This window comes from Bombus bifarius, unplaced genomic scaffold, assembly GCF_011952205.1.
Source record: "Bombus bifarius isolate JDL3187 unplaced genomic scaffold, Bbif_JDL3187 scf7180000007973, whole genome shotgun sequence".
NCBI lineage: Eukaryota > Metazoa > Arthropoda > Insecta > Hymenoptera > Apidae > Bombus > Bombus bifarius.
In genome coordinates, this window is record NW_022884359.1 from 6,681,384 (window position 1) to 6,702,364 (window position 20,981).

The 20,981-nt window shown below is 35.5% G+C and overlaps 1 protein-coding gene across 3 annotated transcripts in view; it reads right to left on the reverse strand.

The window, feature by feature from the left end:
• The window catches only part of LOC117216001 (protein slit), a 630,281-nt gene that overhangs the window by 219,465 nt on the left and 389,835 nt on the right, over positions 1-20,981 (reverse strand). The window contains exon 1 of one of the 3 annotated variants that reach the window (XM_033462558.1): positions 735-1,252. The exons of the other annotated variants lie outside the window; for them this stretch is intronic. The gene's annotated coding sequence lies outside the window, so the exon portion shown is untranslated. Of the gene's footprint in view, positions 1-734; positions 1,253-20,981 lie in introns of those variants that run through there. 3 annotated transcript variants of the gene reach the window in all.

Sequence of the window (20,981 nt, forward strand, 5' to 3'; positions counted from 1 at the left end):
TTGTTATTTAAGGAACTGGAGCTCTACATATTATATATCAGTTCTTCGTAGTAGTATAAAATATAATTTATTATACGATCACATATGTATTTTTACCAACTTGTTAAATATTTCAAAAATATCCGTAAAAATATTGATTGACATTTTAAATATAAATATTTCGAAAATATTAATTGATATTTCAAATAAAAATACTTCAAAGATATTGGCTATCACTACACATTAAAAATACACACTTTTAGTCAGGGAAGTGAAATCTATTAAAATCAGAACTTTTCATATACCATTAACTATTATAAATATCTTATTTGTACCAATATATTTCATATTTTCAATACATTGACTATTTTTATTCACATTTCACGTCATATATGTAAATATATTATACATGTGTACCATCATATGTATTAAATATTTTCGTTTACTTCATTCAAATTTTTACATATAAAAAGATAACCAACAAAGTGCAAATATCAAAGAATATTGTTAAACAATCTAAACCTAAATAAATGTGTGTCTTATCTTTTATATTTATATACATTACTTGTAATATTTTACATATTTTCACATTTATAATAACAAAAATAGATCTTTGTGACATAAATGAATAAAAATTCTCAATGTAGTACTTAATTTCTTGCACAAAGCGAATCAAATAGTGTATTATTTTTAATTTTAAGTCTACTATTTAGGTTATTAAACCTATTTTCTGTACAATACTAAAAATAACTTACCTTTATCTCCATTACAATTCTCCTTCTTCGCTCTTAACTCGCAGTTATCATCACTAATCCATTTTATTCGCCATGATAATGTTCCTTAACCCTCGTTTGACGTCTGCGTGACATACTACATATTGACAGTCAACATAACACCGACCCCACAACACATAACAAAAAACTCAAACAAATTACGTCATCATATTCGAGAAATCTTTTTCAACTACTGTATAAATGTGTTAACTATTCTGAACCGACTTCCACCGACTTTCCACAGTAGAATTAGTTAACTTTCCGTTATCCACGTGTACCGACACGTGGATAACACACGTCTGCAACGCGACTCTTCACAACGAGTAGAGAATTCGACATTAATTCGCGTCTATAAAGCGAACGCGTCGATGGCCGACACGTAGGCGCGAACAAACTGGCACCGCGGCTTGTTTACAAACGAGCTTGTAAATTGCTTTAACGAACCACTCGTCCGCGCGAGAAATGGCCTGCTGATAGGCACGGATAAACCGTACGGATCCAGGTTTCGGCTCGTGTTGCTTGAAAACATTAGAACCTGCGCATCGATTTTCACGCGGCGCATGTTAATCGTCGATGTTTGTGTGTGTATGTGCGTGTGTGTTTGCAACCGCGTATTTTCGACATGCGTGCTTGTCTATCGCTGGTAAATAGCTGTTGCTAGTAATTGTTATTTGTTGCTGGAATAACCGAGGAACAATTGAGACCGCGATTTTTTATCGTGCTTTCGTTATATGCGCGAGAGAAAAAGTTCATATTCACCTTTATTCAGGAGTATTAAAAAGAGGCACTTAAAAAGGTATAGTAAGTACGTAATATAAAAAGTCATTGGAATATTATTAAAACTATTATTATATCGATATTGGCCACTATATAACTTAAAATACTAGATTGTAATGAAACATAGCACTGCTTCTAAATGTCCGGATATTTTAGCTGGTTTATAATAACAGTATGTGAATTTCACCGAAGTGTACAAATTAATAATGATTTTATAAGTAGGAGCAGCTCATCGGTCTATAAATCTTAATTGTCTATTTAAAAACGTAGCAATAATATATTTTATTGCATATATTTACCATTTGAATATCATTAGTTGTATTAGTATCAGAAGTATTCCTATCAGATTACAAAATTCTTCTTAAACTAATTTATAATTCGAAAATGAAGTTTATAATGTTTCTATAATAGTTTCTAGTATAATAGTTTATGGTATCTTCTGAGCCCAAATTAGATCTATTGCTAGTAAAATCAAAGCCATTAGTATATTTATTTTAACCCGAAATCTAATTAAAATTCGACATAACGCGTGGTCAAAAGAATCGGGAATTGGTTTGCCGCGCAGTTTTAGTCGAATAAACGATCCGAAAATATGAACGAATTTCGATCGAACGAGGGGCTATTCGAGTGCGCGTACGTTGATTACACGAAACATTGATTGGTCTTATTTGACAGCCGGCAAATATATTGCACGGAAGCAGGCTGGTCAATATTTGGTAAAACAATGAAAATAACGTTCGACCATAAGCGATTACAAGTGCCAGCGAACATTGAACGTCACTTGGTCGGTATTATCGGCAGATCAATCAATTAAGGAAGGTACAGTTTAATGATGACTTCTATTAGCATCCGAAGTTCTATTGAACTTTTACAAATGTCAATCGTCAATTCGTTAAAAATTAATTTAAAACAAAAAGTAATTTCAGAAATATTTTAAGTTTTACTACTACAAAGAAATTCTTGATTTCTGTTTAATTTTTTTATAATTAAAGGCTATTAAGGTTTCAAATTGGACCCGGTTAAAATTTATAATAGAGTTCGATTAACTCTAACTGATTCGAATCTAGTTTAATTTAGGTTCAAATTAGAATTATTTGAAACCTAATTTTTCGCTTCAATGTTACTATATTCTTTTTCTACAAAGAAATGTTTAATTTATAATTTTTTCTGTAATATCAAAATTAAAAGTTTCTTTGTAAAAAACGAATATTGCATTCAAACTAGGTTCAAGATAATCTCAATCTAAATTAAACTAAGTTAGAATAGGTTAACGTTAGTCGAATTCAGAATTCTAATCAGATTTAAAATTAATCCTGCGAACCTGCCTTTTTACAGATTATTTTTCAGATTACAGGTCTATCACGCTTAAATTATATAGAATTATTACATAATTTAATATCAAATCGTGACTACCTTTAATCCAACCCAAAAACCAATTATAATTAATTCATATCAACCTCTCTTCCTATTAAAATGTAACCAGAGCTAATCAAAATTAGTTCTATAATGCATCAATGTTTAATAACAAATTACACTACAGCTGGCACCACGTACACATGTGTAATTCGGAGCAATTTCCATTGAAAGCGAAATAAAAATCAACAAACCAGATTTTTTCTCGGCACTGATCTTTTCTCTCAAAAATTTCCTCCCTCCTATTATTTTTCGCTTGCGCCGCGTAGCAAAACGGGCGCAAAAAGCGCGGCGGAGGGGTTAAGCGGGGAAAGGGGCTGCGCGTTATTTGCGCGGACACGCGAAATTGCGCTCACAAGTGTAATTAAAATCCAATCAACGTTCGACATTTATCAGGGGCCAGTTTAAATATTTTACTCGGCGATTGCGTATCGTCGCATCAAAAGTGTACTTAACGCAAATCGACGTGCTTATCAATTCCATATTACTCGCGGAACACGTCCAACGATTTTCAGAACCTCGCTACACTGCGCTTTATCTCCCTCTTCTCTTTATGCATATACATACATATATCTTTGCGTATGAGTTTGTATACATCGACGTTCAAAAATTGGCGATCGAGCTCGAACGAGGATAATGTCCCGATTATATAGATGAATTGAATAGCTAAGTATTATGAAACAATAAATCATCTCGATTCGAGTTAAATTAAAATTTCGAATCGAATGTTTATTTTTTTATCGGAAAGTTTTAGACGTAAATATCGTATTTTAAACAAATCTCGCTAAAACATAGAACGTGTTATTAAAAATCAATTTTATTATCAAATAAAAATACATACAATTCAGATATCTTGACTAGAAATTGTATTCGTAAAAGATTGATTTCTGATGGCATAATTCGTCGTGACTACGTGAAAAAACAATTTTTTTTTTTGTGAAATTGACGTATTCTAATTTAAAGTTTTACTTTGGGATAAGATTGATCTCTAAAAGCACATTTCATGGTAGTCAGGCGTAAAAATAAATCTTTTTCATAGAAAATTATTGTATCTCGGTTTGAAATTCCACATTAGAAAACTGGTAACACATTCTACGCTGGACACATAAAAATGCATGTCTTCACAAAAATAAATTCTTGTATTTCGACCTAATATTACGTTCGAGAAAAATTCGATTTCTAGTAATGCGTGCTCCAAAAGGATACATCTTTTTATGTAAAATTTTGTTTTTAATTTAAGAGGAAAACCGTAGAAAAACTTGTGTAACTGAAAAGAAATATTCAATATCAATATAAGAGTAATCATATCACAGACAAAAGAATTTATAAGATAACATGCTAATCATTAATGATAAATCATTAGTGAACGAGCTAAGTATTCTCGACTTATTTCCATTAAATTCCATTTTCTTGGTTTTCCCATATTAATCTTATTTGATAATCTCTTGTAAGTTCCCCTTTTTTCAAATTTTGATCATTATTGAATCATCTATTTTCCACTTTTTTGACATTTAAGTAATTACATACTTACTATTTAGCAAAAGATATATCGAATATATCAGATCTCAAAAATAAAAAATTTATTTTATAATATCAAATCACACACACGAATTATAAGTAACTAATTGTACTAATTTTAAGCTTAAAATAATTTATTCAATCCTCACCACACGATCTTCAATAATAAAATATCCTCATATCATTAAATTGTCGCGAGAAGATTGAAAATTCGTGAAACTCATTAAAATACAGCGACGTGGCGTGAGTTACTGTATACAATAAATAATTCAACTTTTCTCTTGCGTTATACATCTCTTATATTTACCTGCGTAAATAATTAAAGGAAAGTAGACAATCCATTTTCACTTCTAGTAAATGCTATTTTATTATCTGTATCTTTTTATTAAAGTAACATTGTCGTTTTTTAAGTTTATTTGCATGATAACGATAATATTTCCATTATTCTTAAGTTGTTTTCCAAGATTGCTCTTTCGATTTCAAATAGTATTTATTTAGTAGCTTGTCAACTTCACTCTGCGGCTAATTGATGGGACTCCATTCGAAAGATTACCGTGACCAATGTATTATAAATTACCCGCAGTAATCCTATCGTTTGCTTTGATTCGAGGTATTTCTGAAACAGATTTGGAACCAAACAAATAGGTGTATCTGGTATCGAAAATCCTCGAACAATTAACGCTTCGTACAGCGGTAAACCGTGATTTATTGTTAAAGCGACATTCATTTTTGAATAGCATCATATGGAAATATTGCCATTTCGAATAAGAATTAACATATCGATTTGCAATGATTTCTAATAGAACTATTACATAATAAATATTATATGATGTTAGGTAATTTAAGTTCTTGTAGCAATTATTATACACAAATTAAAATAAGGAACTAATCAATCACAATTATTTTTTATCGCAAGTAAACAAAATTCCAATTATGATTGATTAATAGTACGAACGTGATTTTCTTTCATTCCATTCTAAATAATAAGGGTAATAAACTAGTTTTACATTGAAAAATTACAAATAGAATTTCAATTTCTCTATGAAAAATTTTTCTTTCCAAAATCTGAAGGTGCTAACAAAGTAATTATACAACTTAATAACACATTCCCTTGAGTTTTCTCTATAACGCATAAATAATTATGTGCATGCATATGTTTCGTCACCCTCCGTGTGTCGAGACACGATCTCGCGAACCGTATCGATTTCCCTCGGATAAAAGCAATTAACGTTTCGACGCATTCGTTTCTTCACGTGTGACCGAGCCAGCCGAATTACACGGAAAACCGTGCGTGCCTGATCGATTTTATTCGGTCAATCGGAGAACATAGTGAATATTTTAAATGTACAAGGTGTTTCAAAATTTGGAGATTAGTTTCAAAGCTCATCAACAAAAGCACTACAATCATCCTTCGTTACAGTGCTAACGAAGCTTGATAAAGTTTCGCAAAACATACCGAATGTATTCACAAAAATTTTCCACGATAAGTGTTCAGTGTTTAGCAATAAATAAATAAATTCTCTTACGCTGATTGCAGATACGCAGTTGAAAACGTCTTACAACTTTGAAACTAATGATATTTGAACCTGTATTTATTAAGACTATTTTGCTTGTTTTTCTGAGTACTACATGTTTCTAATGTGTGTGATTCCAATTTTTTGAAATACCCTGTATACGCACTGTATATACCTATACATGCATGTATTTATAAGCACATGCGTGTACATAGTATCAGGAAGAAAACTCGATGATAACCGGTCCGCCGTGTAATTACAGTGTCCATTAATTATCGGCGCGGCGCGCAACTTGTCCGCGCGCGTGCACCTTCATTAGTGGCGACGACAAACGTTGCGGAACATTTTATGGTGTCGTTTATGATCGAACGAACCGTGTCATCTGGACTCTATATTTCATGACCATCTGCTGTTTAACAAAAAATCATCATTTTCCCTGAGAAAACCACGTCAATGATCGATCGAAGAGATCCACGACAACATATTTTTAGGTTATGTATAACGTAATGGCGGACGAAAAATGGATTCCCCTAGTGTCCCGTGTAATTTGTGCGGATATTATAGAGTCATTCGCAGATTTACGAGCATTTCGACGAGTTCTCTATTTAAATTTCCGCGATGTTGTCTAAATGCAAATAATCTTAATGTACCGGTCGATTGGTTCAGTTTGCTTCTTACTACATAGTTAATAATTACAGACCACCGGGCTAGAAATTAATGTTTTTTCGTCAGTTCTAGTGAGTTACGCAAAAGGTGCAGAAGCCGTTTGGTTCTCGTCGAATAGCTCTTGATTGCTGAATGTTGTCCCGAATCATGTAATTAAATCGTTGGACCGTTTAAAATCCTACGAGTGTTATCTAAATGCTAATTTTAATTAGCTGTTGATATGTAAGTAATGATATAGGGTATCGGATTGAAAAATCCAGATGGAAAATTTGTCTTTATCTATAAGACGTGATTGAAATAATGACAAGGAGAGTTTAATAATTTCTTAGATTAGTGCAGTTAGTTTCTTAATTCTTAGCTAACTATCTGATCTATTAAATTTAAAATTTACAGCTAAGTAAAGTAAACGAGTCGAGCTAACTAGTCTTTAATGGCTACAATTCTCGGCTAAACTTGCACAAACTCTTGTCATTAGACATTGATGAGTCTTGTTTGAAGCATTGTAAGCATTGTCCAAGTGCTTCATCGAGCTAATTGCGTGTGAATTACAACATGCATTTAGCAAGCTAAATAAGATTCGAAGTCCATTTTCCATTGATGAAATTATCTTTTTAAATATATGTAACAAGATGAAATGATCAATGTTCTTCATCACATAATTCACAACGTTCTTTTCACTGTTTTTATTCTATCACTGTGTTATTAATTTGTATCGTCGTATTTTATTAGAGACAATAGTCAAATAGACATAATAATGATAGACATAATCAGAGTCAATAAAAACAACAATTTTAATGTCTTGTAGTGGTGCTAATGGAGCACAAAACTTATCGATGCTCCTTAATGAGCGAGTTTTGAAGTTTCTAACTGAGTGATTTCACTTTAGTATACTAAGAGTTAATGAAACATAAAGCACTGGCTAAAATACGAAACTGTTAGACGTTTCTCTTAATAAATTGTCTGAAACGCCTGAAGAATCTTTCAGAAACACGAAAACTTGGACTTCCCGACCAGTGGATCGAATTAGCAGAAACAGTTTCGAGCTCGACTATAAAGGAACAAGTATATACATAGCTAAGACTTAAAAACTCTCTGACTACTGTTGGCGCATATTTCCTCTACCCTCGCTCTCTTCCGGAATGCAATTCTTCAACGTCGATGGACACGCGATGGGCCGGGCAAATTCAACCAACTTTCTTCCAACTCGAGATATTTTCGAACGAGAGCCTGATATACCTTCATCTCACGTACGTCTCGCTCAATTATTGATAACTTTACCGAAAAATATCCATTAAAGATGTATCTCGCCGCCGTCGAGGGACGATCGTATCCTAATAGACTGGATTTCCCTCGATTCTCACTGGATTCCGGAATGGCTTTAAGTAATTTCATTGGACTTTCGATTTGGGAAATTCGCTAAGATCGATCGCTTTCCTCCTTTGATATTGTAAAGCGTTTCTTCAGCTTGATGTTGTGATTAGGAAGTCGATTTGGAGGAATTGAAAAGTTTCTTTGATATTTTTAGTGATTGCTTAAGTATCAAGATTTGTGTAATGCAGTTGTAAATGATCTATTAAACTAATAATTTAAAAGTTTTCAATAACTTCATCTTCTAAAAACTATTGCGTTTAAAACATATACATATACATCTGATTATATTTGATAATATTGTTTCATATACGTTAATTACTACTGTATTACTTTTCTTTATCAATTTATCATGATCTTGTTAGAAATTAATCAGTTTCATTCTTAATTTTAAACAGCACATGCAAATATGTATTTCTTTTGCTATAAGTTATATGATTCTGAACAATGTTTCGTAAAATATGTAAATACACATTTCGACTTCTTTGTTACGAGTGTTGTACTTTATTCATCAATGGTTCTAACATTAAATACCGGAATACCCTGAACAGTATCAGAGATCTATCCCACGAAGAACATACCCTTCCCTCTTTCAAAAGATCTCATTCCGTTAAGATCCATATCTCAACCCAAAATCTCACACACGAAATATCAATACCGCACCACCCAAACTCATTACCAGCTATGAAATCTTCTCTATGATCTGATCACACTTCTACAATGAACGCAGAATAGACCTACAAAGGATCCGCAGAGAATCGCATCGACGTTATCTTCTTCGAAAACGTCACCTCCCCTTAAAACATCTTCCCTGGTTCCCTGATGTTCGATCAGTTTCCGATACAGGTCAATGGCTCGTAGCTCTGTGTGTCCGTTATTGTCCAGTATATCAGATACTGCACGATAATCGGTTCCCCTGAGACGAGGTTTCCACCAGGGGCCACCCGTAGAAGCTTTCGTCTTACTTATTCATCGTGCATTTACTTAGCGCAGTTCTGGATCGAATTATTTCTCCGGGATATTCCCAAGTTTACGATTCGAGTACTTAGGGCGCGTTCGAACCGGACGACCGGCTCGTTTCAGGCTTTTCATCTCTTTACTTCCGGTTTAGAGAGAACTATGGTCCGCGTGGACGCTTTCTGGCTGGCGTCCGCGGATTAAATGGGTCAGAAAAGTCGAACGGACGAGTCTGCGTTTTACGAGAAGCACCAAGGGAAAGGGCGTCTTAATTGCTTCGAAAGGCATCACGATTTCCGAGATATCTAGCCAGAATCATCGAATTAATCGAGGGAAACAGACGATAAATGAGCTGACAGTCGACTGCTGAAGACAGTAGGACTTCCTTCATTGTATTTTTTTATTATTCATAAGATTTTTAGATTTTCCAGATTTTAAGATTTTTAATACGTAATTTTTAATATGTAATATGCTAATTAATGGAAAAGGATAATAATGTTAGTATGGAGTGGAGACAAGTAGCGTGTTTATTGAATGTGTTTGAACCTCTTATAATTCATTTGCAAATTTGAATAATATCGGATTTTTAATATTTGGATATTGGATTTTAAATAGTTCTTTTTAATGTCGAATTTTAATTGAAATTTTTTATCAAATAGAATAAAATTTAAGTAGTCGAAGAAAATGAAATTTTGGAGGCGTTTAATTAGAATCGTTGAAGTAATAAAAGAAAATGAAGACGATAGAATTTCTTAAAATATACTTGGAAGTTGACATTTATGTGATAAGTAGATACTGTGAAATTTCAAGTGGATAGTGACAATTGAACATTTTTAAGAGATCAAGTATTACAATATTATACAAATATAAATGATAAAAATATACAAACTGTATAACTGTATTAGTTTTTAATGAATATGAATTAATGTGTTTGCAGAAATTATATGTTTATAGGATGCTAAGTTTAAACAGCAGAATTAGGATATTTTGGAGTTTACTTGACGCTCAGCTTTCAGCGGAAAAATAAATCATTTGAAATTTCAAATAGATTAAAGGTTACTATGTTATTAGGCTAATAATAGAGAACTTACAATGAATAAAATATCTAATTGACAGACAATAACCATCTTAATGGACATTTCAACTCTCTGAAGAGCTCCATTCCCAGAGTTACCTAATCCATCCCGGACAATCAAGTCACAGAATTCCGGCGCATCCTTCGACGCGCGGGCAGATACACTTTCCTGTGTCGCATTAGCGGCTGGGTACAATGGCCGCGCGGCATAATCACGTGAAGGAGCCAACAATGAGCATTAAATCATTAAGCCTGCCGGACACTCGTACGCTACAATGGAAATTCCTGGGCAGTGGGGGCTGTTATTCCGGCTATTATTCAGCCGCGTGCCTCTGGCCTTGTTTATTCCTGCCCTCGGTGTTTGTTTCACGAATTCGATAGTGTCTGTCGAGCTTCATATCGACGTTGGTTCGATAGTTAGCGACACCAACACTTTCCTCGTCATTAACTCGACTACGAGACGCCTACCTGAATGGGGAACCCACGCGTTTTCCTTTTTCTTCGAGACGATCGAAGACTGGCAGCATGTAAGTAGACATAATCCCTCGTCGTATCGGTAAGCGCAATTACCGAACGATGGCTGACGTTGGCTGACGATGCTACTGAACGCGAAATTAAATCCATTGTGAGCCGCGAGCCTACATTCACATGCAAGTGCTAGCCGGAAACTGATAGATACGAAGGCGTTAACCTTTTAACGTACAGTTTCATTCTATGTAACCGATCAAAAATGTAGAATTTTCTTGCACGATATTGTTTCTTGTAATAATTATGTGTTTATTACTTTGAGTTTACTGCCTTAATTTTCTAATGATACGGTAAAAAATATAACATTTTGAACTCTTTGTTTCATTAAGTGACTTGTATGAAAAATATCATCTATATCTTGAATATCCTTTTATATGTTAAGTCCTTTAATAGATAGATAGTATTGTACATTGTAGAAATATTTGTTGTAAATATTATGGCAAAGTTTTTGATTAAAATCACACCAATTTTGAATGTGAACGATATTTTGAGGTAGAAAGACGGTCAGAATTGCAAGTTGGTAGTTTTGCATGAGGAAAAGTGGAGCACGGATCAATGAAAGTTCGAGTTGGAAGTAAATAAGACTACGTCCGCATAGAAGATGGTACAAGACAGTTTTAATATCGGAGAAGCAACTTTGTATGAATTTCAGATGAGTTTTGTTCAGGCTGTTGCTAGTCGGAGAAGGATTACGGAAGTTCTGTTGCAACGAAATGGGGCGTTCCGAATTTCGTCACGAGCTACATGATCGTCGAAATGTAAAAACTTGGTTTTCGCTGTGAACAGCTGCGAATTATCCGAAAAGCGAAGTTTCCTACCCAACGAACGCAAGACACTTCAATAAAACTAAATTACTAAGAAAAATGAAATCTTTATTACATTTTTCTATTAGTTAAATTACAAGAAGATTTTCAACTTTTGTCATTTCAACTAAAAGAAAAGTACCATTTATTTGAGCATTTCGTTTCAAAAGTACTGCTACTTATCACGTACAGTGGAACTCCATTTATCAGTACTTGTTGGAGAACAAACAATTTATACAATCGAAGTTCATATAATGAGAGGTCACGTTCATGTAAGTGAATTCAATCAGCAATAGTTCAATTGATTGGTCATTATCTAAAATTTCGTTGCAATACCGTAGTATTGTATTCCACATCGTGGTATTCTAGTATTGTAGAACCTCGTTTATACGAATAAGCTAGTATTGAGTTCCAGGGTAAGTTGAAAGCAACCTAAAGAAACTAAAAGATTCATTAATCTTTAACGTCAATTCTTTCGGACAATGATTCCCCCGAAACAAATAACGACCAATTATAACACGTCCAACATCGAGATCCTCACGTAAACTTCCCATCATCTCAATCTCCCCAATTCCTTGAGGAAACGGTCCGCGGTTCCCGCAGCCCATTATCCGGCACAAAAGACGCGCGTGTCGAAAAATGTAGTTGTCAGTCGTACGATACATTTCCCCTTGGCCAAGTATAATCCAAAAGAGAGGCGACGAGCAAAAAAAGAAGCGGAAGAAGCCAGTACGAAGAACCATGCGAAAGATATAAGCGAAAGAGCGAGACGGTGAACACTGGCGTCGAGCCACCCTCAGACAAAAATAAAGAAGAAAGGTAGAGCGGTGGATGGTCGATCATCGGAGGAAACTGGAAATATTTTGACGGCGGCAGGAAGCTTGGCAGCTAAATAAAATTCCCTGGATAATTGTCCTCTCGTCTGAGAGGAGGTCGACCATTAATTCGTCTGTGCGGCTACGGTGTCTCAACATCCTGCGTCCATTCCACGTGCGTCTTCTTTCGAAACTTCTCTTTTACTCTCCTCTTTTTTTTTATTTCTCCGTTCTTTTCTCTCTCCCTCTCTCTTTCGACCATTCGTTGAGACTTGTCTTTTTGCGGGACTTTATACGCGTGCCTTCTTTAAGAAACGCGAAGAGGGTCCGACTTACGAGCGAGCCGGAGGGCCAAGGTATTTATACAACCGCCCACGCGGTTACACTCACGGTCCCAGCTTCATTCAGTTCTTCATTTAAAGCGATAATCGAGCAGACGAAGGATTTTTGCGGCGTCCTGGGCCATCGATGATTCGCGACGCTTACGGATTCTTTCGCGATGAGACCTTGACAGACGCCTCACGCGGTTACCCTTTCTTTTATTGCTTCCGGTTGATCGTTCCCGTCCCGTTTATTTCCAGTGCTCACCGATTGCACGATACCGACTGTGCGGATTATGACTTTCGGGGGATTTTGTGAATTGTAAGTTGAAGGAAAAATATTTGTGATTTAAAGGATTTGATTATTTTTCTAAGGATTTTATTATTTTCAGGATAAAATCTTGCACGATGATAAAACGTGAATAAATTTCGAATAAATCGTGAATGTTTGACTATGTGATTTCTTTAGGTTAATACGAAATTTGTATTTACGATTACCAGAACGAAGTTCGTTATCGAGGTTATTTAATTATTTGGCATAGTCTGATTGTTTGAGCAAAATTATTTGCTTTTGTTTCGTGTCAGCTAGTGGAAGTACCTGTCAACCTAATTTTGTTTGTACCAATCTCGCGCGGTCTGTATCGAAAGCGGAAACTATGTTCACTATTTAGTTTCTGTGGCTGTGAAAATTGTCTAAGCTTGTCTAAGAAAATTGCATCAGCCATGTTCTTTTTCGAATCTTTCCCTTTGTGAGCTATTTAAAAATGTATTATTTCCTGGAACACCTTCAGATTTTTTTCATATCATCTTCGACTACACAAATATACATACGTATTGAGCATAAGAATACAAATGAAACATGTCACCTATAGAGCCCACTGCATTACTTAAGAATCCGACATTTCAATACAAGCTGATATAACTATATTTCACATCTCAAAATAATACTGAGCTTTAATATAGTACTCAATGCAATATGATGTTGATTAATAATAATAATTGATTAATAAAATACAATGTCAACGACCTTTGCAATAAAATGTCGCACTTGAGGAAACAGCATTTCGACGTAATCGAATGTAATTATATTTTCCATTCGAAAATGATACTGGAGTTCAATATAACGATGAACATAATATTAACATTGATTACGGGTAATAATAAAATACAGACCAGCAGAAGTTTCCCAATAAAGTTTCTCACTAAAGAAAGCAACATTTTAAATTTACATTTCAATGTAATACCAAATATCAATCTAATAATCAGGGGAATAAAATATTGATTACCAATAAAATACAAAACTTTCCAATAAAGTTCTCCACGAAGAATGGCTACCAGCTTCTTCATCCCCAAGGCAATCTTTCTATCAGCCACAATTTAACCGAAACTCCAGAGAATAAAACCGCCAGGACGAAAAGAAGGACTAAGACCAAGAACATTGAGGAAAGAAGGGGGAGGAAAAAATAAATTTTCCGAAGCGTGACATGGACAACGCGATACGTTGGCTCGCGATCGAGAAACCGGGCGGCATTCGACTTTTATTAGACGCGAGACGATCCACTGGCCGAGCAACCAGTCTGAATTGTCGCCCGTGGAGAATACCGGATGGGTTTTGTCTCCCCAGCTCGACCGTAAAACCACTGTCGTCGGCGTAATTAAAAATCTAGCCGGGCAAACAGCCGGCCGCCTCGATCGACTCGCATCGAATCGACTGGGCTCGATCGACGACGACGACAAACAATGCTTTTTTCCCACAGAGTCGGGGACCAGTCGCAATTAAGCTCGAATATTGCCGTGATACGTTAGAGTTGGAATTAGTCGAATATCCAGGCTGCGATTTGCCGAAACTGGGGCGCAACGTATCGTTTCGTTTGCCTGTTTCTTTTTCTCCCGCTCTGGTTTTACTTTTTGTTCTTTTTACTATAGGATTACGTGTATGGCTATTTGGAACCGAATGTTGCCCGCGCTTTGACGTAAATAGGCCGCAGATATTGGAGGTTTTGTGGGTTTAATTCCGACCGATTTTTCAGCATTCTTCTTGTTGGCTTTTGCGCAGTAATTTTAAAGCCAATTTCAGTAAGAATATTTATTTTAAATTAACTTTTACGTATATGGATCTTTTGAGAGGTTGTTTTGTAGTTTTGTATTTTCGTAATTTTAGTATTGGGTTCGTTCGAGTTTTTACCGTACAATGATTAATCGTTAAGTTAATGCAATTTTACAGTACAATTTGATTCTTTTTTAATTATTAATAAAAGGTTAGATTAACATTTTGTTACAGACAATAATATAGCTATCTACAGGTACGTTATTCGATTCTGCCTGTTTGATTCTATGCTCAGTATTTCGAACGTAAGAAGAGATATTTTTTCTATTAACTCCGAGGACCTTTACAATTTATTTAGAAGGAATGTGTGCTTGTATTGTTGTCGTGTTATATCCACTTCCCTAAGAAAACTGCTCTAAATTCCCTACACATAAAATTCGTGTATTACACGTACAATTGAAACAATAGAGATAATTTAAAATGGACCAAGTTGATAGGTCCCGTGCGTTTCACTAAAAATTTATTTTCATTGTCAACCAACAGAGAAGCCCTAAACTCTGGCCACCCCCGAATTCCCGCGAAGTTAATCCCCCGTATTTACCACCCACGTTTGTTTACACAATTTCCAAACTCGTATTTTCGAATTTTCCCGGCTGGGGCGCGGATAAAAGCGCGTATCCCTGTTCAAACACGATCATTAATTCACGAAACGAAGAATGCTATCATCAAATATCCATCGGGCTATTCTCTCGTAGATCCAGCCTCCCTTCGCGAGAGAAACTCGCCTCTTTTTACCTCGACGTTCCATGAATTTCGCGCGGTAATGTCCTGAGACCAGCCATCAGAACTCCTCTTCCGCTTTATGAATCCTTAATAATCCCTTTCCAACTGCATCGGTGACTAGCCGAATCTCGAAATGGTCGATCGACCACGAAAATACGAGAACCTAATTGCGTTAATTGCGACGTTTAATATTTGCATCAGGGTTTTCCAATTGCTTCTTTTTCTAATCAGAGAATTGCTTCGCGACTCACTACATTCCAGATCACCTACATCCGTTTTGAATCTTTTATGTTGTGAGAAATTTTGAATGCTAGAAAAATATCATCGTCGCGACATTTGAATTGGATAGATTTAAATCGTCCTTGTTGATGAGGGTGTGAAAGGAAAGTACGTACGTACGTAGTACGTAGTATGTACTACGATCAGCCAAGGTTTAGAATGTATTATGTCAGGTGAATATTTGTGTAGTGTGCCTGAAGTAAGATAAAGAAGCTGTGAAAAAGAGGAAGAAAAGAGCGGACTAATTTATGGCTTGGTAAACATGTATTTGAATGGGTTACTTCATGAATACTAATAATCGTTGAAATACTGCACTGTGCTGTTGTGACTTCGAAATGCTTCAGTATTAGACTTATGATAATCCATAAATTCTTACGGAAATTTTATAAATTTGCAATAGTATAGTTTTAAAGACTTGACTAATTTTCTTACGTTTTGTACAAATTTTATACCTTTGTCATTAATAATTTTGATGTTAATGTATCTGATTATATTTCTACCTCGATATTGGAACTGCCTCATGCTGCTACCTTCCCATTATACCTACGATAATACACATTCCTATAATAATAATCGGTTAAACCAGCTACAAGTATAACCTTTTAACGTCACATGCATCGTCTGATGGGTTATTAACTGCTGAGCTGGTCGCTAAGTTTAGATCGTTGGTCATTCGGTATCAGAGTGGTCATTTTTATGATAAATGTCTATCTTAGTCAGCTGATTGCTGGATTTAGAATTGGTCCCTCAGTCTCTGGTTAACCCTCGTTATCTAATTAACTTCTTAACGATTTCATCGCTGGGGGTGATTTAATCACTTGTCCTTAAACACTGCACTCATACACATTTTTGCAGGCTAACATGTCTTATTGTTAGTTGCTTACAGAGTGTTTTATTACCATATGAATCATAACAATGTGAGAATTACAGTGTAATTAAAGGAGGAACGATTGCAACAGTAAATGTTAATTGAATGTACAAAATTGCAAAATAGATATTCCCTTTAATCTTAAATGCTCTGCTTCGTGTAGATAATGATACTTAACCCTTTGACAGTTTACCAAAGTGAACGAGACTCGAGTAGAGCGTCAAGTACGGAATAGTTTGGCTCGAGAGAGGCTTAAGAGATGCGTCAAAGCTGTTTAGTATATTGTTATCACAGATATTTAAGTTTATAATTACATATATGCATTATAGTAAATTTATCTTGCCTCTGCTGTATTTAGCAAATCAAAATGTGTAGGACTTTAAAAATCAGAGAGGTAATAGGATATTGACATGCTAAAAAATCTTCTTCGAAAGGGCGGAAAATCTTGAAACCTTAAAAGGCCTAGAGAGCTTTATTTAACAAGAAGTTCTAAAATGTTCAAAAACCACTGGAGCTTTAAAAAATTCCAAATATTCCTCCGGTTCCATTCACACCTCAATTTTCACCTCACCTTATCCATTATTTTCTCTTGTTGTACCAACTATACTGCAACATACCGCTACTATGTCCAGTTCTACAACGTTCGTTAATCCGAAAAATGGAACAACCATTTGCCAACATAAAACATTAGCAATGTTTCGTTAGTCGATAGAACTCTGAACATTCTGACAATTCTTCTGTTAAATATCAATTATGCGTCTGTCACTTTTCCAATTATGTAAAATAACATAGCAAAATGAGAATACAGCAATCTTTACAAATATCAAGTAATCTCAACCCTATCATAAACTCGAGACTGGCCCGAACAGCACTTATAAGAAGATCAAAGGACAACTGACATCGTGCTTCCCAAATACCTTTGTTACCTATGCACATTCGCGCATTATTATCATCTCAAAACCATGCATTAGCCAACCACGGTTGGTTCTGTTGTCCGAAAGCAACGTAACTCGTACGGAACATGCGAAAGAGGAAAAGGAATCAATGGGGGTTTAGTCCAGGCCCTTTAATACGCGTAATTTGTTGTAATCCACTTAAAGCCGGGACGGTGGTCGTGTACTTTGCTCTATTTTCCACGTGGAATCGCGTTAACCACCATCCCCCGGTGGAAATTTCAGCAGGTTACCTGCGTACACGCGTTTATCCGACTGGTTATTCCGCATCCGCGCGCGTCCCTCTGGCTTACAAGCGGATAAATGCTGTCATTCAACCGGCTCTTCAATGTAATTCACCGACGCCGCGATCCACGGGACGCGTCTTTGCACCCTCTCCCGGCCTCGAACCGCGCTTTTCAGAATATTATTCGCGCCCGTGTCCCGTTCGCGGCAGGGACGCAGAGAAAAGGGCGAGCCTTTGAAGAAATTCACGCGGAGCCGACGTAACGAGAGTCGTTACGCGCTTTGTTTTCAGATATTATCAAGATACGAAGGGCTTTTTATCGCGATGGCGAGCTATTCGCGCTGTTTCCATGCAATTATGGTTTCTTTTGTGGGAAAATGGAATGAATCCCATTCAGAGAAGAATAGTGAGATTGTCGGAAGATGGGTTTGTTAAGAGGCTCGTTGATTGATTCGAAAGGCTGTCTCGCTTCTAAATATTTTATGATACGCAATTTTCTAATTTTAAGGTTCGTTTGAGGTTCTTAGAAATATTGGGTTTTGTTCTAACATTTGTCCCAGGTATTTACAAATTTTGTTGGAAAATGAAGATAACATTGTATTTGAAATTGGAAGATGTAAAGTTTTACTAATTCATCGATATTTCGTGTGTTTCAGATTGTTTATTTCACATTTTCTTAGCTTCTTTATGATTTTCAAACCTTTTTTTATCCTAGCTTGACAGTTTTTAGATATCTTAGAATATTGAAGTTCAACTCTTTCAGTTCAAGCATCTTTGGTTGTTTACCAGAAAATAAAAGTTCCTTCTCAGATTGACATCTACACTTCTCTGATATATTGAAACTTAAAAATTCAATAAAACCTCGTTTTGAATTCTTGACAATTTTCAAGTCATCCAAGATTGTACTTTTAAATTGGAAAATTACTAAGTGAAAACTTCAAAATCCAACAAGATCATCAATCTTCCGGAGTTCTCAAAATACGTATTATTTAAAACGCGTTGTCATTATCCTAAAATCTCCAACCTAGCAAAATACCAAGTTTGCTCAAAATATCGGAGTCTCATCCTCCCCACAATCCACAAGCATTCCAAATCTCCAAGCCGAGCTCCTTATCAAATCTCCCGGTATTCTCCTGAAGCTAACCGCCCGAAGCCTTCAATCAAAGGAAATTTCACCGCATCCGAATCCAACGTTCAAACAGACGTTTCTCCCTTCACCCGTATCTCATGCTTCGCTTACGATGAATCGTTATTCTTCGCGGATCGAAATGGGACTGTACTCCGTCTTGGCTGCATATAGGTGGCCCCGGATGAATAATTCTCGGTAAGTGTCGAAACATTTATCGAGCGTGAAAATATGTCGAACCGCGCGAAGTTTATTAGGCGGAACTAACGGACGGTTAATTGCGAGTAACATGTTACTCGGGCCGACCGCGTCGATACGGCGATTTTATGTGTAATAGGAACGATCATTTATGGAAAATGGCCGCGCGACACTCTGCGTTATCTCTTCGCATGATTACGTCCCTTCACGTGCTCTGTCCCGTTCCTAAGTAAGAAAAAAGAAGAAATAAGATCGCGTGTCGTCAAGTGTCGCGAGTTGTCCGGCTTCCAGATCGTTAAGTTACTTTAGTTGATATCGCTGTTTCGGACTAATTTCCACTTCCAGGAATAACTCTTTTTAGTTTAGACGGTCATTTCGTGAAGTTCTTTGCTGGATGTAAAAGTTTTAGTGAGACATGTTTATGGACAGGATAAGGGAGCGTGTCAGGTATAAAATGTTATGTAGTGGGTATTTATGATTGAAGAAAAAACAAGAAACGGTAATGTTGCTGGTTTCTTTTTATGGAGTTTTTATGGGTACTGTATGTTTTGTCGTCTATAAAAATTAATTTTTCTTCTATGATTCCTTCACTGTTTTTTTTTTTTTTTTTTTTAAGTCATTTCCTCTTCCACATTTCTATATATTTCTTTGTATTTATATAATCATTATAGTTATTTAATTTACATAAGATACCAAATCTTTTCTATAGGTTAATTTGTACATCATCATTCTACATTCTTATTAAGGTAATGGCAGAATAAGTTCATTAATTTGAAACACGGTTTCGGTTTTTAGATCGTTAAACTACTCGAACAATTTTTCTAAATCAATTTACACGTGATTGTTCCATATCACCATCAAAATAGTAACTGAGTAATTTCAACAATTTAAACACTGCGACCACAGTGCGGAATTTTAGTTTTCAATCTGGCTGCAATATTTTGTTCAAATCAAACGATCACTCTACATCACAATTAAACTTGTGACAGCATAGGTGCAGCAATTTCCAGCATATCAATACGGTTTTTTACCTTCTCAAACAATATTTCTAAATCAATTTTCCACGTCACTATGGAAATAGTGTCAGAATAATTCCGACAATTTCGGACATTTCAACACAGTTTGAAATTTTAACCTTTTTTTTAAAGTAACACAAATTTGATTGAAACAATTTTTCTAATTTAATTTGTACATGGTTTTTCAATTTCAAACAATTTCTATCATTTCAGAACGATTCGAATTTTTTGTCTTTTACTTTTTTATCTAATCCCAAAACTTAAGTCAATTAATTTTCCATATCAATTTATACCCGTTTTTTCATGCTAATATTAAAATAGTGACCGAATATTTTTAACGATTTTAATTATTCGAATACAGTTTGAATTTTTATTCCTTTCTTTCTAAAATAATCCAAATTGTTAATACCAAATGTTAACCTTAAATATTCTTATTAAAAATTAACTAAATATATTATCTAAACTAATTTACTATTCTATTACTAATTTCTATTAGTAATTTACTATATATATCACTATTAAAATGATGTCCGAGTAATTTCGACAATTCCAAGGATTTCAACGTTATTTGTCTGACGCTTAGAAACAAATAAACGTTTCTCAAGACGATCCAGGAACGGGACCGTTGTGTAAGCCGCTTAACGATTTAACGCCAGAACACGCATTCGGAAGTGGCGAGGCCCGTGTACCAGATCATAATGCGATTAGACCCGTGTTTTCTCTGTGGCGTTCACGCGACAGTGCCGGTGCTCGGTGCTCGTCCCAAAAATACAGAATACACGAGCCAACCAGCGCTGTATCAAAGTTATCAAACCACGCAATTTATGGCTCCTCCTTTCACGGTGCTTCTGTTGCCCGTGGACTCTTTCCAAGATTCAACAAGTCCCCCGATGCAGTGATAAAATGCGACACGATGTTGGTCCCAAACGAGAAGCTTTGTTTTATGATAGAACACCTCTTTCTGTCTCTTTCTTCTTCT